This window comes from Bos grunniens, chromosome 14 (assembly GCF_055505025.1).
Source record: "Bos grunniens cultivar Pamir isolate PY7600 chromosome 14, Bosgru_T2T1.0, whole genome shotgun sequence".
Taxonomy (NCBI): domain Eukaryota; kingdom Metazoa; phylum Chordata; class Mammalia; order Artiodactyla; family Bovidae; genus Bos; species Bos grunniens.
In genome coordinates this window covers 34458718-34466637 of record NC_141178.1, presented here as the reverse complement: position 1 = coordinate 34466637, position 7920 = coordinate 34458718, and positions in this window count along the sequence as shown.

Here is a 7920-nt window from a genome sequence, read left to right as displayed (position 1 = left end):
ATGGGACTGGATGCCATGATCTTAGCTTTCTGAATATTGAGTTTAAGCCAGATTTTCATTCTCCTCTTTCACCTTCATCAAGAGGCTCTTTAGCTGCTCTTCACTTTCTGCCATAAGGATGGTATCCTCGGCATTTCTGAGGTTATTGATATTTTTCCTTTACATATTATTTATTTTTTGTGGGTGGGCGGAGAGAAAGGTACCAGGATATAACACACTTTTCTTATCTTTCCAGTTCAAGAGTTGGATCTGGTTGCAATATAGATGGAGATCAATGTATCAGCTCTTTTACTGATAAAGTAATTTGGAGCATGTGACTTGTAGGCTTTGGCCAAGGGAGTTTGCTAATATTCCAGTCTTGATAGACAGACTCCATCCACTTCCCCTTCAGTCTCTGACACAGCAGGAAAAGTTCAGATCACATTTGGCAGGAAGATAATTAAGAAGAGAGGAGATAGGAAAGAACTGAGAGAAGCATGCTAGTTCTCATCCCAGAGCAACTATTTACCATTGGTTAGTTAACCCCCATGGGGCTTCTCTAGTGGCTCAGTGGAGAATCTGCCTGCCAGTGCAGGAGACGTGGGTTTGATCCCTGGGTCAGGAAGATCCCCTGGAGTAGGAAGTTCAGTTCAGTTCAGTTCAGTTGCTCAGTTGTGTCTGACTCTTTGAAATGTCATCCTATTCCAGTATTCTTGCCTAGAAAACTCCATGGACAGAGGAGCCTTCCAGGCTATAGTCCATGGGGTTGCAAAGAGCTGGACACAACTTAGTGACTGAGCTTATATACACTCACTTAACCTCCATAGCCTGTTCCCTTATCTGTGAAACAGAATTATACTACCTGCTCATCTTACCTGACTGATATGAAAATTCAGTAAGAAGACACTTGATGAATGTGCATTTTAAAAAAGTAATTTATTCCTAAGTGTGTTTTTAGTGGCCAGTTGTTGCTAAATGACAAAAATTTGCTTGAAGAATATAATGGCAATGTAAATAATATCAGCTGCCCTTTCTAGATGACTTTTCATATCAAGTCACCTTGCTAGGGGCTTGACATGCATTCTCTCTACATTCTCTCAACAGATATTCTCTTTAAATGCTTTTTGTTTTTATTTATTAAAAAATTTTAAATGAAGGATAATTGCTGTATAATATGGTGTTGGTTTCTGCCATACAACAATGTGAACCAGCCATAATATACATATATTCCTTCCCTCTTGAACCTCTCTTCTAGTCCCTGCTCTCCCATCCCACCCCTCTAGGTCATCACAGAGCACCAAGCCATACGTCCCACTATCTGTTTTACATGTGGATGCATGCATGCACGGTCACTTCACTCATGGTCCGACTCTTTGTGACGCTGTGGACTGTAGCCTGCCAGGCTTCTCTGTCCATGGGATTTTCCAGTCAAAAACACTGAAGTCATTTGCCATACCCTCCTCCAGGGGATCTTTTTGATCCAGGGATTGAACCTGTGTCTCCTGTGTCTCCTGCATTAAAGGCAATGTAACCCAAGTAACTTGGGTTACTTGGGCAATGTAACCACTGAGCCACTTGGGAAGTCATTTCACACATTGTACTGTATATATTTCAATGCTGCTGCTAAGTTGCTTCAGTAGTGTCTGACTCTGTGTGACCCCATAGACGGCAGCCCACCAGGCTCCCCCATCCCTGGGATTCTCCAGGCAAGAACACTGGAGTGGGTATTTCAATGCTGCTGCTAAGTTGCTTCAGTTGTGTCCGACTCTGTGTGACCCCATAGACAGCAGCCCACCAGGCTCCCCCGTTCCTGGGATTCTCCAGGCAAGAACACTGGAGTGGGTATTTCAATGCTACTCTCTCAATTTGTTCCACCCTCTCCTACTTCCGCTATGTCCAAAAATCCATTCTCTACGTCTGCATCTCTATTCCTGCCCTGCAAATAGGTTCATCGGTACTGTTTCATATTTTCTGTATCAATTCATCGTAAAATTATAGTTGCAAGTCATTCTTATCGTCAGTTTACAATTTGACAGAAACTCTTCTTTTCTTCTCAAATAAATGTTAAGTTTTTGCTTTAACGCATTGCAAAACTTTGCAAGAGTTTGTTGCTTTTGTTTCTTGGAAAAGGAAATCTTAACAACCCTAGACCTCCGCAAGAGAAAAGGGGAGCAGAATCTTGCTCTGTCTTCTCATCACTTAAGTTTCCACTGAAGACAAAAGTGCCTGTAATGAGTATACAAAGTGGGCTTTGAGAGCGAGATGACTGGAGGAGAGAAGTCATGTCCTGTGAGAGCATATGTTCAGTGAAAGCAGGGAAGTCTCTCCCCTCCCACCTGTCCTTCTTCACTGTTCTGTTTGCTCTCTCTGCCTCTCCTCTGCCTGGTTTGCTGGTCGTGGCTCTAACCCACTGGAAGCAGAAAGAGTCCTGAGCCTTGGCCATACCCAGCTTCTGGCTGCTCTCACTGTGCATCTTCTGTTTCTCTCTGTTCACTTCTCCCCTCTCTCCCCAGAATTGAGCCCCAAGTTACATTGCCCAGAAGGGCAGAACAACCTCTTCCTTCTTCTCCATTGTGCTTGGGACAATTAAATACAGTAGATGTATTCCATTCTGGCTTTGTCTCATTAAGAGGTCTCTATGGATTAATTCCCAAGAGATCGAATGTCGTTACTTTACTGTGGCAAAGTGAAATTAGTGCAAAGTAACAAGGAGCCAGATTAATGTGACCCCAGGAAATAATCCATAAAAAACTTATGAGGCCTTTAGCAGACTGTAAATTGGATTTCAGACAGGGTCAAGGGAGGGGGAAGAATCATGTTAAAAACAACCAGTTTGCAATGAATAGAGCTAATATTTTAGCACTTCCAAATACAAGAAAACACCAGAGTAAATAACTCTGAGAACCCAATGGCAATATTTTCTAACATGTGTAAATAATTGAAATTGTGATTATAATCCTAACTGAATTTTTCTTGCTTTATGGCTGCTGGGAAGTGTATTGTTCATTCAGCAGCACAGAATTGTAAATCAAACGAACAAAGGAGGAGAAGGCAAAAGAAAGAAATGAAAAAGAAAAATATCTTGTCTGGGTGATCAGTTGTCTGGCTTAGCCTATAGGCAGGAGAATATGTGGTCTTCAGGCTTTTGCAACAAAGCAGTCAGGCTTTGCAAAGATATATCCCTTTACGGGTCATAGCAGTTGTAGCAGAGCCTGAACAGCAAATAAACAACTCATTAGTTATCTCTGCAGTGTTTTTCTGGGATAAAGAAACTGACTTTGAAAGAGGGAGAAAATGGCTTGGAGTCTGATAGGATACTGATTTTTCTTTTCTTCTCTTTTTAGCTGTAACAAGAATGGAGAAGTGACAGGCACTTGGTAATTTTCAGAAATCCTATGTCATCAGGTGTTCAAGAAAAGATCCCATGGATATTTTATAGAAATAGTAAAAATAATTCTAAAATGTATTTAGAACTGCAAAAGACCCCAAGCTGCCAAAGTAATTTTTAGCAAGAAGAACAAAGCTGAAATCACCACACTTCTGAATTTCAAACTATATTACAAAGGAATAGTAATCAAAATAATATGGTACTGGCATAGAAACAGGCATATAGACCAATGGACAGAATAGAGAGCCCTGAAATAAACCACATGTATATCATCAATCAATCTTCAACAAAAGCAGCAAGAATGCACAATGAGAAAAGAACATTATCTTTAATAAATGGTGTTGAGAAAATGGAATATCTACATGCAAAAGAATGAAACTGGATTCTTTACAACATAAACAAAAATCAACTCGAAATGAATTAAAGACTTGATCTTAAGACCTGAAACTGTAAAACTCTGGGAAAATGCTGTTTGACATTGGTCTTGGCAATAATTTTTCAGATACGACACCAAAAGCACAGGCAACAAAAGCAAAAATAAAATAGGGACACATTAAACTGGAATGTTTCTGCACCACAGTGGAAAAGAACCCACAAAACGAAAAAGCAACTTATGCAATGGAAAAAAAAATGTTTGTAAACCATAATCTGATAAGGGGTTAATATCTAAAATATATGAGGAATACAACTCAATAGCAAAAAAAAAAAAACACACACACACACAAAAAATCCAATTAAAAATAAGCAAAGGACCTTCTTCTTCAAAGAAGACATACAAATGCATGAAAAGGTGCTCAACATTACTAATTATGAAGGAAATTAAAATCAAAACCACAATGAGGTGTCACCTCATACCCTATTAGGATGGCTACTGACAGGATGCTGACAGGATGTGGAGGAAAGGGAGCCCTTGTAATGCTGATGGTAATGTTGATTAGTACAGCTATTATGGAAAGCAATATGAAGGTTTCTCACAAAATTTAAAAAAAGATCTACCACATGATCTAGTAATCCCATTTCTGGATATTTATCCAAAAGGAATTGAAATCAGGATCTTGATGAGATAGCTGCACTTCCATGTTCATTGCAGCATTACTTAAAATAGCCAAGATATGGAAATAGCTGAAATGTCCATTGATGGATGATTATATAAAGAAAATGTGATACATACATGCCGTGCAATATTGATCAGTCTTTTAAAAAAAGAAATCTGGCCATTTGCAACAATATGGATGAACCTGAGTAGCACTGGTAAGTGAAATAAGCCAGACACACAAAAACACATTGTATGATTTTACTAATGTATAGAATCGAAAATAGCCAAATTCATAGAAACGGAAGGTGGAATGAGGTTTCTGGGGTCTACAGGGAGGAGGAAATGACCATTAAAGGATACAGTTTCAGTTACATAGGATAAATAAGTTCTGGAGACCTACTTTATAGCATGAGCTTATAGCCAACAATATTATACTGTATACTTAAAACTACTAAGAGAGAAGAGCTCATGGTAATTATTCTTCCAACAAAAGTGGGGAACGATGATGGTGATGGTTTCTTCAGTTCAGTTCAGTCACTCAGTCGCGTCTGAATCTTTGTGACCCCATGGATTGCAGAACATCAGGCTTCCCTGTCCATCACCAACTCCCAGAGCTTACTCAAGCTCATGTCTGTTGAGTAGGTGATGCCGTCCAACCTTCTCATCCTCTGTCGTCTACTTCTCCTCTTGCCTTCAATCTTTCCCAGAATCGGGGTCTTTTCAAATGAGTCAGTTCTTCACATCAGGTGTCCGAAGTATTGGAGCTTCAGCTTCAGCATCAATCCTTCCAATGAATATTCAAAACTAATTTCCTTTAGGATGGATTGGTTGGATCTCCGTGCAGTCCAAGGGACTCTCAAGAGTTTTCTCCAATGCCACAGTTCAAAAGCATCAATTCTTGGGCGCTCAGCTTTCTTTATAGTCTAACTCTCACATCCATACATGACTACTGGAAAAACCATAGCTTTGACTAGGTTTCTTAGGTATGTGTTTATTCCCACACTCATCAAGTTGTGTACCCTCAATATGTACAGCTCTTCATATGTTCAGTTCAGTTCAGTCACTCAGTCGTGTCCGACTCTTTGTGACCCCATGAATTGCAGCACGCCAGGCTTCCCTGTCCATCACCATCTCCTGGAGTTCACTCAAACTCACGTCCATTGAGTCGGTGATGCCATCCAGCCATCTCATCCTCTGTCGTCCCCTTCTCCTCCTGCCCCCAATCCCTCCCAGCATCAGAGTCTTTTCCAATGAGTCAACTCTTTGCATGAGGTGGCCAAAGTACTGGAGTTTCAGCTTTAGCATCATTCCTTGCAAAGAACATCCAGGACTGATCTCCTTTAGAATGGACTGGTTGGATCTCCTTGCAGTCCAAGGGACCCTCAAGAGTCTTCTCCAACACCACAGTTCAAAAGCATCAATTCTTCGGAGCTCAGCTTTCTTCACAGTCCAACTGTCACATCCATACATGACCACTGGAAAAACCATAGCCTTGACTAAACGGACCTTTGTTGGCAAAGTAATGTCTCTGCTTTTGAATATGCTATCTAGGTTGGTCATAACTTTCCTTCCAAGGAGTAAGCGTCTTTTAATTTCATGGCTACAGTCACCATCTGCAGTGATTTTGGAGCCCCCAAAAATAAAGTCTGACACTGTTTCCACTGTTTCCCCATCTATTTCCCATGAAGTGATGGGACCAGATGCCATGATCTTCATTTTCTGAATGTTGAACTTTAAGCCAAGTTTTTCACTCTCCTCTTTCACTCTCATCAAGAGGCTTTTTAGTTCCTCTTCACTTTCTGCCATAAGGATGGTGTCATCTGCATATCTGAGGTTATTAATATTTCTCCCGGCAATCTTGATTCCAGCTTGTGCTTCTTCCAGCCCAGCATTTCTCATGATGTACTCTGCATATAAGTTAAATAAGCAGGGTGACAATATACAGCCTTGACGTGCCGCTTTTCCTATTTGGAACCAGTCTGTTGTTCCATGTCTAGTTCTAACTGTTGCTTCCTGACCTGCGTACAGGTTTCTCAAGAGGCAGGTCAGGTGGTCTGGTATTCCCATCTCTATCAGAATTTTCCACAGTTTATTGTGATCCACACAGTCAAAGACTTTGGCATAGTCAATAAAGCAGAAATAGATGTTTTTCTGGAACTCTCTTGCTTTTTCGATGATCCAGCGGATGTTGGCAATTTGATCTCTGGTTCCTCTGCCTTTTCTAAAACCAGCTTGAATATCTGGAAGTTCACGGTTCACGTATCGCTGAAGCCTGGCTTGGAGAATTTTGAGCATTACTTTCCTAGCGTGTGAGATGAGTGCAACTGTGCAGTAGTTTGAGCATTCTTTGGCATTGCCTTTCTTTGGGATTGGAATGAAAACTGACCTTTTCCAGTCCTGTGTCCACTGCTGAGTTTACCAAATTTGCTGGCATATTGAGTGCAGCACTTTCACAGCATCATCTTTCATGATTTGAAATAGCTCAACTGGAATTCCATCCCCTCCACTAGCTTTGTTCATAGTGATGCTTTCTAAGGCGCACTTGAGTTCACATTCCAGGATGTCTGCCTCTAGGTGAGTGATCACACCGTTTTGATTATCTGGGTCATGAAGATCTTTTTTGTACAGTTCTTCTGTGTATTCTTGCCAGCTCTTCTTAATATCTTCTGCTTCTGTTAGGTCCATACCATTTCTGTCCTTTATCAAGCCCATCTTTGCATGAAATGTTCCCTTGGTATCTCTAATTTTCTTGAAGAGATCTCTAGTCTTTCCCATTCTGTTGTTAGTCACACATAAATAAAGTAGTTAAAAAAAAGGATGCCATGGTAAGCCTTGTTGTGTCATGTGCCCTGAGACCTTTGAGTCTGTTCAGATTATTTTATCTCTGCATTTCCCCAGAGCCTGACTCCTACTGCCTTTGGAGTCACCCCACATACACAATGAACTGGCTCAGGGTCAGGTAATCTCAGGCATCCTGGTGGGGATGAAAGGATGTGGCAAGAAGAAAGTTGGGTGGCTGGTTTGGCCACCGGGAAACCAGGCCTATCTCAGGGAGGATCCAGATGACCTTGGATCAGGGAAGCACTTTAATGAGTTGAAAGTTCACAGGGCACCCAGCCACAAAGGCCAAGGATGCCCTGTAGGCTGCCTTGATCCTGGATGAACTGCAGACTGGAGCTGTCAGTGCTACCTGGTAATCCAACAAGTGTCTGGGCAGGAAATAAGAGGCAGGTTTCTAGTGTGTAAAGTGGATGGAAAAGTTCAGGCCCACCTGCTCCACCTTATTTGTGTGTCTTTTCAGGTTAAATGAGAATTTATACCTTCCCTTAATATTTGCTTAATGCAATTTTAATATAATCCTAATTTTTGATGGAATTAAAAAAAGCCTCTGAAAATATCTGGAACAATAAACAGGTAAGAATAAGGCAATTTTAATAAATAAGAGTAATGAGGGCTAGTTATTCTGAAAGTTAACAACACATATTATGAAAGTATAATAAGTAAAAGTCTTCCCTTG